The sequence below is a fragment of the Pinus tabuliformis genome, chromosome J (genome assembly GCF_031772625.1).
Source record: "Pinus tabuliformis cultivar Carrire ecotype Pingquan chromosome J, CPIR1, whole genome shotgun sequence".
In the NCBI taxonomy this organism is placed as follows: Eukaryota; Viridiplantae; Streptophyta; class Pinopsida; order Pinales; family Pinaceae; genus Pinus; species Pinus tabuliformis.
In genome coordinates, this window is record NC_142295.1 from 1,188,569,221 (window position 1) to 1,188,588,691 (window position 19,471).

At 33.3% G+C, this 19,471-nt stretch overlaps 1 pseudogene; it reads right to left on the minus strand.

Moving 5' to 3' along the window:
• Positions 1-1,808: 1,808 nt before the first annotated feature.
• On the minus strand, positions 1,809-5,536 carry LOC149231336 (plasma membrane ATPase 3-like; annotated as a pseudogene).
• Positions 5,537-19,471: the final 13,935 nt, after the last annotated feature.

Consider the following 19,471-nt stretch of genomic DNA (forward strand, 5'->3'; position numbering starts at 1 on the left):
GAATGTTATGATAATTAAATCCAAAAATATCAATTATGCATGTTTTATGCATGACAATAACAACTCGGAGGAAGTGACTTCATACAAATATCTTGAAATTGGTCTTAATCAAAAGATCAAATAGAAATACAACATTTAAAAAATGATAAATGAAAGGTGAAAAAAACTTATTATTGCCTTGAAAATAATTGTGAACCATTGTGTATAAGATAATAAGAATATTCTTTTTGAGATTCTCATCACTCTTATTATCTTATATAGATGTGAAATTTGGGATTGCAACATTTTTCAAAAGTCACAGAGAAATATAAAGAAAATCTAAAAGTTCTTTATAACTTATGGTCTCAAACTCAAAGAAAGTTTACCATATCATATCCTCCTTATAGAAGTGAACATTTCCGTCATCAAGAATATGATTATGAATATGATTATGACTAGGAACCAGATGTTCAAGATCAATATAAATAACATGGAAGACAACAAACTTCCTAAGATTGCTTTAAATTTAAGTCAAGACCACTTGCAAGTTAAGCAAGAATGAAATATAAATGTCAAATTTTGGCTAAATCTTTAAAGTATAAAAAAACGACATCACAAACAAAGTAGAATAACAATAAATTATTGTATCTAAATTTAAAAAGAAATTATAATCGAATAAAAAAATAGAATATAAGGAAAATTAAGAAACCATAACTAGTAATGAATCCTAATTTAAAGGATAAAACATATCTTTCCATTTTGACTAAAATGAAGAAGAAAATTAGAGTTTAAAAGAAAATACAAACTCTTGTGATTTCATAGTAAAAAAAAAAAACAATTCCTGAATCATTTTGAGTTAATTGTTTTTTTATGAATTTGTAGTATTTATAACAACAAAGACATTCAACATAAAAAATAATTCTTTTTTATATCTTTATATGTGCACCAACATCAAAACACAATTCCAAAAAAATTGTAACAATATAATTCATTTTAACTTTTTCACACATTATAATTTAAAATTATTTTAATAAAGAATTTAATGATAAAAATATATTTTTATAAAAAACTTAAATGTGAAAATGGTCATTATAATTATAAAAAATAATATATATTTTTATATTTCAAGATAAAAATATATTTTTATGAAAAACTTAAATTTGAAAATGGTCATTATAACTATAAAAAGCAAGGAGCCACTGCCATGGCGGTAGTCCCCGCCGGGGTCTGCAGGGAATTGCAGAACTTGGAAAAGTTTTGCTGGTGGAAATTGTCCCAAGTCTGGAGAGGATGGGAGGCAAAGGTCAAGGAATAAATGGACTGAACCACAAATAAGTAATTCATATAAGTCGCTCAAGGCAGGCAAGTACTCTCAGCCGTAAATCATTTCACAGTGGATGCAAATATTACATAGTAACAAAATAGCGATGGGGTCAGTTTCTTGACTGGCCTACATGCTGCAGAGTAGCGACCATTTGCATCCATCTGTCCAGGTATGACAAGAACGATTATGAACTTAAAGAAGCTTTATTTGAATGAAGATGTTAAACAGAAATGCACAAAATCATTTAGGAACAGGGTTTGGAGATACAAAGTGATTGAATTCAGCCCTTTCAATAGTGCTCAACCACAAATAAACATTCTGTTCAATCTTGACTGAAAAATTAATTGCCTAGACTGAAAAATATCTTTAAATCTTAAAACCAATAACTCATATAAATCAATCTTTAAACCTTAAAACCAGTAATTCATATAAGTCGCTCAAGGTAGGCAGGTAATCTCAGCTGTAAATCATTTCACAGTGGATGCAAATATTACATAGTAACAAACTAGCGATGGGGCAAGTTTGTTGATTGGACTATGTCAGAAGCACTTCTTGTTGCATCAGTTGCATCAGCAACATCAATTCCTATGTCTTCCTTCTTTAGCATGCAATCATTTAACAATCTCGTACTTATGCTCTGCAATGACCAGTCAAAATCAGGAAGGATATGGAATCAAACACTAATTAAGGAAATGAAAAAATAAAATTATCTGAAAAAACACAAAAGTAAAAGATAATTTTTGCTCACCAGGGAAAACACCAGCAAAACCATCAGCCTTCTCTATCAGTTCATCAACTGGCGAAGCTGCAATTGATTCATGTTTGTCCTGACCTAGTAAAGAGGATTATGGATACATGTTTGTACCCATGTCCATTCGGCGACCTGTCTCCTTGGAAATAGCCAATTGATCTCCTGATGAACATTTGCAAGTAAATAGTTAAATGTCGGCTCGCTGCATTACAAAAACAGTAGTGAAACTGATGACACCATAACCTCACCATACATGTGATCATTTTGATATTTACACCAAGATTAAGAGCCCTTGTGATTGTTTCAACACTGTCATGGCGTGGGGGATCAAAAAGAGGCATCAATCCAATAAAATGCCAGGGTCCTCCTGGACTCTCCTTCCTGCCCTTTGGAACTTCCTGCAAACATTTTGAGATAGCTATAAAGATATACATAATCAACAAGAAGAACTTACTGGGAAGATTCAGCCCACAGATAAAGCAAAAGAAGCCATATTATTAACCTGATATGCAACTGCAAGAGAGCGAAGTCCTCGTTCAGCAAACTTGTCAATAACTGTATGAACTCGCCAGTCAATTTGTGGCTTATTATGTGCGAGGTTAAGAATCTAGCAGAAAGTATTTGGTCATTTCAGTTTGAATAGAATGTGTACAAATACGTTTTGAAGCACTTTCTAAACAATACAACCCATTACCAAGTCTAATGAAGAAGGTCAAAATTCCAAAGAACAATACTTGCTCTGGAGCACGTTTACTAACTCGATGCATTTTCCCTTCATTTTTAATATAAGTGAGAGTTATCCTCTTGTCAGTTGGATTAAAAGGAAGAAAATGGACCTCTTGAATGGCTGCCCGCCGCCTTTTAGATCCATGGATTTTAAAACCCACAACAAAAGATACAAATCAGTAAAATAAGCATAGGCCTGCTTATCAACTAAAATTTAATATGATGACATAAAAAAATACTTGCCTCCTTAGGATCCATAAGCATCCCAACAATTGCTGCATCAATGGCATCTTGATTCTCTGTTCTGGATGCTCTTGCAGCCATCATGACAACAACATCCTTGTCATATCCTTTCGTGAAAACCTATTCATGACAACAATTAGTAATTGATACTTGTTTGAAGGAAACTAACAGTACTGGATCATCCAATATTACCACGAACCCTAACTAGCCAATTTGGTACAATTGCAGTATCACCAAAAATTATGTATTTATGAAATAAGAGAAAGGAGAAAAAAAGAATCAGAAGTCAAGAATAAATACCAACCTTTTGGAAGTGGCCAACTTGGTTTGTACTGTCGACAATATGTGCTGGTTTACCAAAAACGATATGGACCCCAGTAGCAATGACAACACATTCAAGTTCACCCTGTTTGCAATTAGAGCCAAAATAAACCCCATCGCCATGACCCTTTGTTACTGGTAATGACTGACTACTGAGGGTAGACTACACACATTCAAAAATATTGTCATAAAACGTGGCTCAGGAAAAGTACCAAAACAGTCGAAGTTAATCCCAGAAACCATATAAAAGCATACCGAAAATTCCAGCACTTGTAATCAGAAATAAGAAGTAAAGAAAAGGATTGGATTAAGACCTGATCAATCTTTAAAGGATCTCCTTCAAGAAGACGTGCATCTGCAGGAACAATATCTCTAAGTTTGATGTTGATTATGTCACCAGGAACAAGCACTGCTGCATCTTCTTCACTCCATTGTCCATCTCTGAGAACTTGTTAAGTTCAAAGTCTTAAGTCATTGACTAAGGAATTTAAAACTGCAGCACCCATGATCTTAAGAGGATTCTGAACATCGAATTGCATGCTTCCCCGCAAAACCAAGGATAGAAAACTGAAAATATCGGGGTTGCCACTCATACAAAAGATAGTGAACAGACCTTACTCTTTGGAGTCAGCCGAGTCATCTGTGCTGCAACAACATTGTCAGCATTGTTTTCCTCTATGAAACTTATGGTAGAGTTTATAACAAGCAATGTTAGAATAGCACCAAAATCTTGCCAGTTAGGAGGTTTTCCCTGCAAAGATACAATTTACATGATTAAAGCCTCAACTAAAAAGAACGGATAGGGTATGCCCTGACTGATACTGGCTACAAGAGAGAAATAGTGTGACACGATAGAACAAGAAGCCATCTTCTTTTCTGATAATATGCACAAGAACCATAAGGATGAAGTAATACTGTGAACTACTAAAAATACAATAGAGGGGAATGATATCCAATGGGAGAGACCAAATGCCACACTACTATTTACTATCAAACGAACACAGAAAACACAAAATTAGCAACAGTACTAGCAAATATTATTAACGATGAAAAAACAAAAGAATAACCATGACCAATTTGCCAAAAAAATACAATTATTAGAAGGAATGGCCACACTTTAAAGATATGTGTTTAGTTCATGGATTTATCAATGGGGGTATATTATCCAAGCATGTTGAAGAGTCAAAACAAGCAGACAGACATGTTTGATAAACTGAATGTACACATTGTAGGCCCGACTAGGAAAAGCCCTTGCAGAGAAGAAAAAACCATAGAAAAACAAAAAAAAATAGAACATATAAAAGTAACAACATGATATTTATGGTGTAAATAGACAAGAGTTTTCAAAAACAGAGAAAATATGGCATTAGCAGTATATCAACAGTTGTTTTACCAATGAGAAAGACAAATCACTAGTAATGACTGAGATTGCAAAGAGACGAAGAACCATAGATAGAAAAATGATGAGTGCAGCGACTGTGCCAACAAAATATATAGAACTAATTACATGATATTAGCAATGAAGCTTCATAGCTTCTTTATAATAGAATCAACGAGGGGAATTAGAAGTGTATGATGCTTACGTCATGGAGTTAAATTTAATCAATTATTGACAATGTTCAAGTACTCCGCATAAACCCCAAGTGCATGAACCTCTTGGCATAAGCTATGACAAAGGATCCCTCATCAGAAGCCTAGGCAATATACTTTCATGTAGCCTAAAGATTTGATGTTGTAGTATAAGCCCGACCAAGCTAAGAAAACGTATTTATTTTAAAGAACGATATAAGCCATGGAAATTACACTATGCCTGTTCATATCTCTAACCGTGAAAGAAATCGCTTCACAGTAGAACCAAAGAATTTGCTTTACTCTGCATACCTCAAGGCTCAAATAGCCTTAGAAATTCAATTTCCCGTAGATCTCAAATCCCAGATCAACTCCGGAATTGAGTTCAAAATTAGAAATATTTCAAAGCTACCGTTACTTTTTTCTCTTTGAGCTTGTTGTATCCAAATATATTCAAAAACCTCCTCGATGGGAATGTTTTCCTGCATTAACAAACTTCACAAAATCAATCTCAAAGCTCCACAGAAACACTTGGTAAAAGACTCAAAAGGCATTCAAGTCCTCCTTACCAAATCCATAGCTTCTTTGTTAATGGCTTCCAGAGTCGCAACCTTGTCACCCATTTCCGCAAATCGGGTTTACTCACCGCCCCGACGCCCACAAGATACACACATGCAATCCAACAATCAATGCATCACTGAGCTCTATTTGCTTCGATATGCCAATCACCAAACACTTGAGCTGAGGACTGCTAAGTCTGCATGCTTGGCCTATCTAGCGGTCAATGCATGACCGAGCTCTATTTGCAATCCAGTGATCAATGCATCACATAACATGAAGTATGCTAAGTCTGCTTGCTTGGCCTATCTAGCAAAGAAATCTGGAGTGACAACAACACCCAAAATTGGTAACCACGGAAGGTAGGTGCAAAATGAAGATTGCTCTTCTGCCACCCTACCTTACCAAACACCAACCTCCTTTTGTCGTTAAGGAACGTGCTAATCCTGCAGCAAACATATGCATCCATCTGTCCAGGTATGACAAGAACCATTATGAACTTAAAGAAGCTTTATTTGAATGAAGATGCTAAACAGAAATGCAAAAAATCATTTAGGAACAGGGTTTGGAGATACAAAGTGATCGTATTCAGCCCTTTCAATAATGCTCAACTACAAATAAACATTCTGTTCAATCTTGACTGAAAAATTAATTGCCTAGACTGAAAAATATCTTTAAATCTTAAAACCAATAATTCATATAAATCGATCTTTAAACCTTAAAACCAGTAATTCATATAAGTCGCTCAAGGCAGGCAGGTACTCTCAGCCGTAAATCATTTCACAGTGGATGCAAATATTACATAGTAACAAAATAGCTATGGGGCTAGTTTCTTGACTGGCCTACATGCTGCAGAGCAGTGACCATTTGCATCCATCTGTCTTATGCTGTCTAGGATGATAAAGAAGACAAGAGCTGTTGGAAGCTGATATTCCGAGTTATATTCAATGGCTTAGTTTTCTCTTTCACTGGGGGCTTTCTCAGAACCTGTAAATTTGACAAAATGCACTTTATAATATAATTCAAATAAGAGACTTTGGATGGCATATTGAACTTTTGAAATAGGAATTCAGTCATTCAAAACTATCATCAGCATGATACTTACAAGTAGTAAAGTTGAACTCTGAACTATGTGTTCAACATTCAGGGCATATTTCCAAATTATTGTCCGGAAATAACTTACTGTCAACAATAATATTTATCAGAAATAGGTCTGATATTCAGAAGTTTGACAATGTGTCCTCAAAAATGTGACTTGTTATAGATTGCCGTAGATTCCTATGCTCCTGGTTGGAGATGTTATTGTTAGTGGCTATTTCTTGGTTTCTTTTTTCTTTGTGCTTCTACTTTTAGGATGTCCATAATCAGAAGAGTCATGAGAAGAAGTGCTAAGAGAAACAATGCTGCCAGTTGAGTAAGTTGGCTGATGCTAATGGATTCCATGTTATGTGAAGCAGAGAGATGTATGTCAATATGTAGGTGGAGAAGGAAGTTATGTTTTGTAGGCGAGAAATTAGAAATTGCTTTTGCCAATTTATAAAAGAGTTCAACGTGTTTGCAAGCTGGTTTTAAATGTGAATGGAACTGAGTTTTTGGGAATATTTTACTGCAGGCAAGAGGTAATCATTTGAAAATATTGAAAGACAGTGGGTAATGGATGTTTGTATAGGCTTCTTCATCCTCGTGGAACGAGCGTTTTTGGAACCTATGCACTAAAAGAGATGCAACCGAGAAGTCCTGTAGAACCAAATAGGGAAACGTGTGCAAGATTGCAACACTTGAATGCAGGATAAATTTCTGACAGGTGCAGTAATAAATACATATACGGACTGATTTGAAATGGAGTTGAAATACTTAAAGATCAGATGGGAGAGGATATAATCCAATATGAAGAGCATTTATTGGAGCAAACCGGTGTTAAAATGTTTTAAATGCTTATTACCTAACGTTGCTGTGGTATTTTTGCGTCTAGTCTTTTCAATCTTGATTTCTGTTATGGCATGCAACTCATAAATACATATACTGTCTGATTTGAAATGGAACTGAAATAGTTCACCTAGAGCTGTTATGGCATGCAACTCATAAATACATATACTGTCCGATTTGAAATGGAACTGAAATAGTTCACCTAGAGCTGTCAAATCGACGGTGATGTGCGGAATTTGATATGCAATTGGTGCAGTTAAGTGAGTACTGCAATATAAGCGTAGGGTTGCTTATTGAAAAGAAGTGGTCACCATTTTTGGAAATCATGCACGAAAGGATATAGCACCCATTTTTTGAAAATTGAAAATTGTACTATTCGTTTCTGAGAGGGCGAACATTAAGGTATGGTTACGAATTTGCTGACCATGGTGACGCAGCGTAGGCGCACTTGAGAAATGCACCAATAAGTGATAAGATGCCTTAAGAGCATTTAACAAGAAACTGGGGCATAAACCACCACAATATAGTGAGGGTTAGGAGCTAATTAGTCGGTGCTAGGTTTGAAATAAAGTTAATTTACATCAGGATATGCCAAGCAACAGTTAGATATCACCCAATTGATGAAAAAACGAGTTACCTTTTGATGCACAGGAATGACATTTGATAATTGATTGTTTAAACCAAGAGAAAGAGATATTCTTGAGTTACCATTTGAGAATATGTTGAAATAAGGACAACCTTGCTGCTGTCCACAGATACCAGATCTAATTTATGATAAAAATATGCAGAAAGTGCAGGTTTGGAGAAAGGAAAAGCAACTGACCTCTGACGAAGACCCATTCTATTTCGCTAAACTGAACCGAACAACAAAGCTTCAATCTGCCTTCGCCGAACAAACTTGCTACCTTCCCTGAAAGATCTTACTGAATCAGTTCGAAGTAAAACATATATTTCAAGATTGTTAAAATATTATAAATGGTTATTACCTCATGTTGCTCTGGCTCATACCCATTACCAGAGACATATGTCTGAATAACATATATCGCCCCGTCTTTAGACCTGGCAATAAGATTGGATCACATCTGTTTAATAACATGCAAAAAATTTAAGCAAATTGTACAGTTAACAATAAACAGAAACATAGGTAAAATAAAATAATACCAAATGCAATACAAACCTCTGCGGTGCCTTGAGGGCAATGTACGTAGCTGTCCATTGATTAGCAAAGCTCTCTTGTCATAGCTAGTTATTAGTAGATTTTGTATAGCACTATGCCATAATTCCATCTTCAAACAACATAAATTCATTTTAAAGTCCATATATTTTGGTGCTATTTATAAAGTTTACCTGGTATGGTAACATATTGCTTCTAAGTATTTTGCAGTACTTAATTTAATAGAGGAAAGTGCCATAGTACAACAAATTAAATAAATTATTAATAATTAATAGATCTATACAGGGAAAATAAATTATTAATACCTAATAGATCTATCCTAGGTATGGATTATTTAGGTTTAGCTATTAAAGCATATATTAAGCTATTAATACTTTGATATATTTAGCTACTAAATCAGCTATTGATACTTGGAACATCTATGCATTTCGATTTTGTAGTGAGATGAATGTACCATTACAACTGTTCACTAGGGTTCCAACTCCCTATAATCCAACCCAACGTGTATAGCAGAGTAGCAAAGAGAGAGGAGGCTAGGTTGAAAGTGCTAAATAGTTTGGTGGAATCTCGCAGTTAATCCCATGGAAGTTCATTTTTGCAATGTAGCATTTCAGTGTATGTATCTGAAACTAGGGAAAATTGGGAAAAAAAACAAATAAGAGATGCCACCTCCAGAACTTCATAGCTTTCAGGCATAACATAGGAAGAAACAGAAATGGGTAACCGATTCAATATACAATTTGTCATTTAACTTCAGTGGATAATAAGCACCATGTTTAATCAATCTATAGAACCTTCGGTGTTCGCATTCAACAGCCGTAGATACAAAATTATTGCTCATCTGAGGTTGCATTTGCTGTATTCAACGATATAATTTAAACCAAACACGGTACTTTTTAAGATGGAGCAAAAATATAAATACAAAAGGCGGCAAGGCAATGTCTGATTGTCAAGCTTCAAGCATGTTGCAGAATGCCTTCCATTTGAAATACAGGACACAAACAGAAACACTACAAACACACATGCATAAAGACTTTCCAGCCTTCTTTCCTGAACCGTTACCTACATTACCCAAGAAACAAAAACTAACAAAACAATATGGCTTACAACAAGCTCATTATGACTAAAATTTGAACCGACAACAGAAATTTAAAATCTTCTCTTCTTGGTTTGAAGTAGCAATGGAATTTACAATATTGAAAGTACATTTTCTTCGTAAATGAGTGGAAATTGCAAGTTAAATAGTTCTATTACAGTAAGACCATAATATGAAGAAACATATTCATATAACTTTTGCATTTGCTGTGTACGTGAAGGCCGCCATGTTCCTGGATTTTGTAATCTGTATAACAAATAGTTAGTTATAATAAAATGATAACATTGTGAATTGAAGAGAGGACATATTTGAGACAAAAGATGTTAAGGCATATGTTGATGTACCTTCCATTTGTTAGCCGACATGTAATTCCTTTAGTTTGTGATAATTGATCCTACGATGCTTAGTTGGCTGCATTTGTTTTAAATGAGATGCTATCTCAAATGCAATATTATTCTTAAAATGTACTTGAGATATACATTGTTGTTTTTCTAGTATATGCTTATGATACAATTGATTACAATCCTCTTTTGCTTCCATGTACACTTGTTGAGAATTGTGAACATATTTTTGTATCATTGCATGGTAGTGAATATGTGATGTATCTGTCGTGAATGACATGATGTTAACAATATGATTGCATGTCGAATAAGCAGAACTGTAACTGACAAAGTTATTAGCAACAGAGGACCATACCTGGATATTGACTTTGAATATCACAGATATCCATTGCAAACAGAATGGTCCGCCTTCTACCTGTCCTTTCTCATATGGCATTGCCATATTTATGAGATATTGTTGCCAGTTGTTATTCATTGCATAGTGTATCACATCAACTACTAGGTATTGTTCTAAACAATGTAATGCATCTCGATTCTTATGCATAAGTGCATTGCAAAAAGATTGCACAATGTAAAGTCGCAAACACTGTGCATCGAATTCTGTTGCCACTAAATAGCAAATTGCATTAAAGAGACTGTCACCACAATTAGATGTCATTTGCTTTGCGATTGTTAATTCATTTAAAAGCATATTATCTGCAATATGCATCCAGTGGCTTTCAATATCTTTGCAAATAGATGACAGGTAGATATTAGACTGGCTGCAAATGCATATTGGAAACTTTTGGTAAAGCAATGGTTCATAATGACCACTAACAGGATTTGCATCATGAAAGAGAATGCAATATGGAATTGTATTTTCATGTTGATTAAAAAGCAAATATCTTGTTTTTCTTGTCAATGACCAAACTGCAATTGATATATCTAGCCATTTAGCTAACCAAAGTATGCAAAAAGTATCACCCCATAAACCTCGGTCAGACTCCTTTATATTTGTAGATGTAGAACAACGCATTTTATGAAGATATGTACCAATATCATTAATACCATGTAACTCATATAGGAAGTCAGGTGCTAGTTCATACTCATATGACTCTATTGCTTCAACATCATCGTTGTTTAAGAAAAAAAGAAAATTTTCTATTAACCCATTCCGTAGCTCATTTGAAGTATAATGAAAATGTAGAAGCATTTTGAATGAGTCAAATAGACAATCTCCTACAGTATATTAAAATGCATTTAGTCTAAAAAGACCATTTCTTTTTAATACAGTATCAATGTTGTCAGGAAAAATGCATTGTAATCCGAATTTGTAACTTTCAACATCTATTATTTCTTCCATCATTTGCAATTGCTTACCAGACTTGCCTTCTGCAATTGTCTTCTACAGCTTTGCAAAAAATATTGATCAAATTAGCAAAAAGTGAAGATGATTGTTTCAAACAAAATATATATATTAAAAAAATAGGCTCTTGCATTATGTTGCCAAACAAATATCAAATTTCTAGCAACAAGTCATATTTATAAATAACAAAGAAATTGGAAATGGAAACAATGGAAAGGCATAATGAAAAAATGCAGCATAACTTTAAGAATATTTCTGCAAGTTAACAAAAGGAAGCAGTGGAAAGACAAAATGAAAAAATGCACCATAACTTTAAGAATATTTTGAAAGTTAACATTATTGTTAATTGCATTTGTGAAATAAAATAACAATAGATTGTCTATTGAAATCTATATTTTACTAGTTAAACATGTTGCCCAATGTTGTATATTGCCTTTATAACATCACTTGGATTGTCATGAGTTATGAGCACTGAAAAATAAGCGATAGAACAACAAGAATTTGAGAAGCTTCGAGAAAAGATGTGAGATGTGAGTTATCTAACATGCTTGCTTTTAATTTTTGACGATTGACCAAACTGAACAATATAGGAACTGTTCGTTTGCAAATTACAAAGGAAACAAAATAACAAAAACTTGATGAGCGCATACCTTAACATTAACAGAGAGTTAACCTATTGTGTAAAATTAAGAAAAAGCATACTAGGAATTAACAGTATTGAGAATCATATATCCTGAAAACAAAAATCTTGAACCTATAAAACCTCAGGTTCCTTTAGAGCTAGTGTAACCTCTCTCTTGAGAAAACCTCAGGTTCCTCTATGTATCAATAGCAATATGCAAGGATAATGTTTCAAATTTCAATCGATCATTAACTTTTTGGTTTGGTCCCTGATGCCACGATGAAGAGTCAATTTACTTTAGAAAACACTCGATTCTTGTTATTTTATAAATTGACTCTTCAACATTAGTTTACTCACATTAACTTTTTGGTTTGGTTACAACATTCAACATAGTGAATTCTAAAGATGACAAAAAACTAATCTGAATGTTGTCAGAATCTTCATGGCAAAAACCTAATCTGAATGTTAACATATTACTAATATTTATGGCAAAAAACTAACGACATTCAAGATAGTGAATTCTAAAGATGACAAAAAACTAATCTGAATGTTGTCAGAATCTTCATGGCAAAAACCTAATCTGAATGTTAACAGATTACTAATATTTATGGCAAAAAAGTAATCCAAATGAAAAGGAGTTTCTGAAAATGAACATTTTCTCATGCTTGGCCTCAGACTCTTCATGGACTATGAACATGTGAATGTTGACAGATTACTAATATTCATGGCAAAAACCTAATCCGAATGAAAAGGAGTTTCTAAAAAATAATACTGTTTGTCATTGTGCAAACAATTTGAGGGCATAATTGGTATAGGTATGAGACAATCACAACATGATCTCTAAAGATTTGGGAGCCTAGAATTTTTCCCAACTATAATTCCCCTGTAATTGTGGCACACAGCAAATCCCGTCCTTAACAACCATAGATCTGAACCAGAAACGATGGAGTCTAGGCACAGAAAGAAAGTTTTGTTTACAGTGATGCATTATGTGATGCCAAAGAGAGAAATGTTGTCACTGGATTTATTTTTTAGCACGAAAAAAACTGTATAATTGTAGTCATGGGAGGAAACAAAATACAACTACATTATCTCAGATATATTGTCAGAGAAATATGACTAACGGGGGTTTGGCACATTCTATAAAGATGACTAAAAATATGGACCATATGCAACCTATATTGCGATAGTTACATTGGGTATGGAATCAATAGGACTAGCAAAATAACAAAAACTTGATGAGCACATACCTTAACATTAACAGAGAGTTAACCTGTTGTGTGAAATTAAGAAAAAAAATACCAGAAATTAACAGTATTGAGAATCATATATCCTAAAAACAAAAATCTTGAACCTAGAAAACCTCAGGTTCCTTTAGAGCTAGTGTAACCTCTGTCTTGAGAAAACCTCAGGTTCCTCTATGTATCAACGACAAGATGCAAGGATAATGTTTGAAATTTCAATCGATCACAGACATTTAAAAGAAACAGGCACCATGATTTAGACAATTGAAATAATATGTTTACTAAATAACAATTCCAAAGATAAATAAAATATATACTTAGTTGATAAACCAGTTAGAAGTGGATCAAACGCACACCTCAATATATGTTTATATAGACCAATGATGGAAGGCTAGAAACGAGATGAGGAAACATCAAAAGAGTGTAGTCAATCAAGTCTACTTAAGAAAGGAAAGATTAGACAGGCTAATTGAGCACCAGACAATGCATCACATATTCACTCTTTGAGCTAGCATTTAGGAGGCTAGACAGAATCACTTGAAGCTGTACTGCTTCTATGTTGATTTTATGAAGGTCTTTCCTATTTCTAATAGTACATTTACTCAATTTGGTGCAGACTTTGGGAGGAAGTCGAACCATAAAACTCAGTATAGCAAATCCAAGAAACTGAATCAAGGTCGAACAAAAATATTACAGACTTTAATAAAATAAAACCATAGTCGTAGTGAGGTTGGCAATAATTCAACAGAGACTCTGGTCTACATGAGAAGGGCCAAAAACCCAAGGGTAAAAGCTATAAACCACTACAATAGGAGGAAAGTTAAACCCTCCGTCAGATGATAGGAAGACCGACTAGTAGCTCCAGCAAGTATTTGCATGCAGAACAGAGTCTGAGAAAAATAGATTTATCCCTGGAACGAAAGAACAAAGCCATGTTTTAATTAAGACACAAGAACCCTTTTTCTTACAGTGAGATAACCTGAGAGGCTAAATACTTACCTGGAAAAACGATAAAGGTTGGACCAAAGAGCTCGCCGCCCAGCTGACAAGACAAAGTGTTCATGCAGCACCCTTGCCAGACCAAACTGCAAGAAGTGCTAAGTTTGTGAATTAAGGAAGATCTGGTAGGACAATACAGGAAAACGAAGAAAATAAAATAGACTTGGAACAACTTGTAACTTCACCTGATAAACAGTAGGCCGCACCTCGACCTTGTACTGGAGCACTCCAATCGTTGTTGCAACTAGTCGAAAGCATCATGCGTTCGAATCCCAAAAGAGTTTTCCCTCAGGCAGAGCAAAGGTGTTGGGCAGAATGCCAAAGTAGAGGGTAGCAAATGACCCGCAAACTTTGTTTGAGTACATGATAAGCCACCCGCAACAGCCATAGCCATGCGATCTGCAAACTGAAGCCTACACCGTCGATAACAAGAAGGATCCGGAGAAAGACTGTTCCAGCTGTACCAGCTATTAAATTGGTGACAGAGGAATTGAATGACGAGGGTTTGGATAAGTTCAACACACTAGTTGTGAACTCCCATGGTGGTGATGGCGTAAGAACAGGTACCAAAAACTTACGACAAACCAAGTTGTGCTTAAAATGTTGGCATATCAACCGTACTTTGCATCGAACAACGTGAAGGTGGTAATAAGACCCCAATTATTTTCCAGACCAAAACTTTGCTTAAACTTAGGTTAAAATGCTAATACACTGAAAATATAACGGTCAAACTATGAACTAATTCTCGATCAGTGATCGATCTATCGCTAATAGTCCCAGGCAGGGACTAATAATATATATTTTTATATTTTATGAAGAAAAATATTATAATATGTAAAAGAAAGAATAAAAAAATATTTAATATAATCAAATAATAACACTATATAAATCACATCATAATTATTAGATAGAGGAATACGAAATAGAAGACATGGATACCAGGAAGAACATGTTATGTACCGGCGGATTGCATTTCAATTTTTTAAAATGTTTTAACCTTTAATGAATTTTAATTTCAAATAAATCTACCAGATTAAGATAAATTAAGTTGCGTACTTTTGTGTAAACAAAGATAAAACGCTTAATAAATCCTGTCATTATGAAGCTTTTCTATATCAAATGATAGAACACTTAGTAAATCAGATAAATAGAACACTTAGTAAATCAGATCAATTGCATTTCAAGTGATTTTATATTATTTTAAACAAAATCTAGAGTGCATATCATATTATTTTAATGTTTAATAAATCGTAATTTAAAATATTTTTTCAAGTTATTCACCGTAACTGTACATCTTATCATGAATAAATTGTAAGCTCTTTATAAATAGTGTAACTGTGAATCTTTTCTGCAACAGGTGATGTATACTTAAGATTAATGAGTTATTTATTCTCTTTTATTTTTTTGTGGATCACGTACGAATGATGTATATAAACTTGTAGCGCAGAAGAAATGGATTAATATATAAAGTATAAGAATTTATATTTATTTTTAATGATAAATATTTAAAAAAAATTATAATTTTATTTAATTATTTAAAATTATAATATTTGATTATATGAATAAAGATATTTCTTATATTAGGGAATTAAGACATTACTTTCCTTTCTGGTAGGAAGGTGGCAGGGTATTGACAATCTCGCAGAAATTAGAGCACTTTGGGATCTTTTTTACTCTCCACTATGGCTCAACATCGAATGACATGTAGGTATTTGGGGGCTCAAAAGGTTGTATTGATTGGATCAAAGGGATAAACTGATTTCAGCCTCCAGGGATATCATACTGGATTAAGCTAATCTCATACTGGATTAAGCGAATTCGAACCATAGTGGGTTCTTTTCAGCATATGTTTGTAAAAATGAATAACATGTGCTAGGAAAATTAGAACCCGCTTAATGCATATTAGAATTTGAGTCATGCATAGTAGGATGTCATACTAGACTAAGCAAATCTCATACTGGATTAAGCGAATTCGAACCATAGTGGGTTCCTTTCAGCGTATGTTTGTAAAAATGAATAACATGTGCTAGGAAAGTTAGAACCCGCTTAACACATATTAGAATTTGAGTCATGCATAGTAACTCTCAGCTCATGTTTACCGTGGTAAGTATGTTAAACTGGGTAAATGTGGGGTGATGTGTTACACTTTAATGCTAAAACAACAACTAATTAGGACATTGTTTCAATTAATAGTTCCAACCTTAATCCTATATGGCTAGATGAAGACCTTGTCTTAGCTACAAGATACAAAATAAGCTTTAAAGATGAAATTGATAATTTTCCTGGCCATGATCTTATCAAAATTTATAATTTTCAAGACCTAATAATTTTCAATGGTCTAATAAAGACATTGAAATTCAATTGAATGACTTTTATTCATGGGATTGGAACTAAAGTCATAGATTATGTGATACTTAATATTCTAGCATACAACCAAATAATAAATTTTGACATCCTAAATGACCATTCTCTCAAATCTATGCATACCTTGAAGTCAAACTCTAAACTTTGTAATGTAGAAAACTCTCAAGAATTATGATAACCAAAATCACTTAATCTTGGCTTTATCTTGGTATCATATAGAATTTAATATTGTTAAATAAGTCCATGAGGGATGTTGATGTACATGCACATTCCCTACCCTTACCAATGCAACATTTCTTACCCTTTAGAAGGTCTTTTCATTTTTAGTAGTTATTATGGTATGCCTATTTTAGTGGAGGCAAGCATGTGGGATGACATGTGGCAATGATTAACCATTGATGGGGAATTGACATGGTTATATTTATCCATTAATGCATAATTCCTTATCTATAAGTGTGTACTTCCTTCATATTTATAGAGACAAAACTTATCCATTTATCGCTTTATTCTAGGAAACCTTATCTCTTTAGTTTTAGTCTTATTTTTGCTGCTTTTTCTATATTTTTGTAGTTAGGAGTTGTATATGGGAGTTCCTTCTTTAGATCTCACTTATTTTTGTTATATCTCATGCTTATTCAACTCTATTATTGACACCAGCGCTATTTAGACTATACATTTCCAATTTTGAGCTAGTTAACTAGAACTAATGAGGAGTTATTTTTCTATTTGCTATGCATGCACAAGGAAAATACTAGTGTGAATTGTTTGTCTATATGAGAGTGTTGTTTAATTTTACCTAAGTCAAGCAACAATAAGGTAAATTCCATTGGTCTCTTGGCCTCATAATTTTATTTGGTCTCTTTTTCTCTTTGTTCTAAAGAGTGGTCTCTCATTCTCTCTTCTTTCTATTATCTCAAGCTTGAAATCATTACTATTGCTTCTTTTTAACAACTAGACTCATGTTTATTCATGATTAAATTCTAACATGGTATCATAGTTTTTATGACATTAAATATTCAAAATAATAACAAGGGATGTTTCTAATGAATTCTCAAAATCTAACAAGATAAATTGGTATGGAGATCTAATTAATAAGAAATAAAAGGTATTATATAATGTGAGGAAAGATACAATTTTTCACTTATCTAAGCTAGATACTAAAAAATATTGGAGGAAAATTCTAACTTACAAAACTAAATAAAAAATATTATTCACTTGTGTCAGAATAGTTATAACGTTAAAAATCCTTATGAATCCTAGATGTCATGGACAACATTCAAACCATTTTTGGAGATGAAGAAGTTTTTCCTATGGAAGTCATAGATTTTACTGTATGTAGCTAGAAAAAAGGAAAACTAAGGATAGTTAAGTCTATCAAGAAGAAATTTTAAAAATTGGAGGGCCTATCCTCATCCTTCACATCCACAAGCTCTTCAATTTAGCAATTAAGGAAGGCTTCCTAGACACCTGACTGAAAGCTTCCTTGTACCTATTTTTAAAAGTGGGGATGAAAAAATCCCCTTAATTATAGAGCCATTATGAATAGTCATATTTTCGCCAAGTAGACTTCCTAGACCTTAGAGTGAAAGCTTAGTTGTACCTATTTTTAAAAGTGAGGATGAAAAAATTCCCTTAATTATAGAACCATTATGAATAGTGATATTTTCACCAAGTTATATGGAGTTACTCTGGAAAACAAGATTAACGTCTAGAACATGTAATGAAAAACTAGTTAAAGACTAATACTAATTAGGAACTATCACTTAATTGTGGACCACCTTGTTATGTTTAATTTCATTATGAAGGAGTGTCACAATAATAAAACCAATCATGTATGCTATTTTTTTGACTTCAGAAAATATTTTGACATAGTGTTCATGATTGATCTTTGAAATAGACTATAGGAGCTATATATTCATTTCGAGTTAAGATTTATTGTGATAACATTGTATGAGAACACTATTTCCATATTTAGGAACATGACTTATTGTGATAATGTTGTACCTATACACTATTTCCATATTTAGGAACACTAAGGGATGATTGGAAGAAATTAATGGTAATAAGGGAGTTAAAAAAAGTTGTCCTTATACCATACCCCTTTTGGAATATACATTGAAAAATTACATGGTTGTTTGGATGAAAGGTTGTGTATTAAAGATGAAATTTTATCTTAAAGTGTAGAAGCCTAGGTGAAGCTTACTAGTATCAAATATGTAAATTGTAAATTTTTTGGCTATCTCTTTGTAAAAATAATCAAATTTCTAAAGATGTTATATAATTCCTATAAAATTTTGGCAATTTGTAATGTAAATTTTTTTTATCCTATAAAATTTGAGTGAACACAAAATCGACATTGGCCAATCTTTCTTTTAGAAAATGTAGAGAAAATTAGCCCATTTGTGAAAAATAACCCCAAAATTTTTCCCTATGATCTTTGACATGAAACCAAAAATTCTTAGTCATCTCTATTGTAGTGCATCTATGACTGGTAACACTATTAAAATGAATGTTATGATAATTAAATCCAAAAATATCACTTACGCATGTTTCATGTATTATAATAACAACATGGACGAAGTGACTTCATACAAATAACTTCAAATTGGTCTTCATCACAAGATCAAATAGAAATACAACGTTTAAAAAATGATAAATGAAGGTTTATTGCCTTGAAAACAACTGCAAATCAACAGATCATTGTGTATAAGATAATAAGAATATTCTTTTTGAGATTCTCATCACTCTTATTATCTTATATGGATGTGCAATTTGGGATTGCAACATTTTTCAAACATCACAGAGAAATATAGAGAAAACATAGAAGTGCTTTATAACTTATGGTCTCAAAATCAAAGAAAGTTTACCATAACATATCCTCCTCATAAA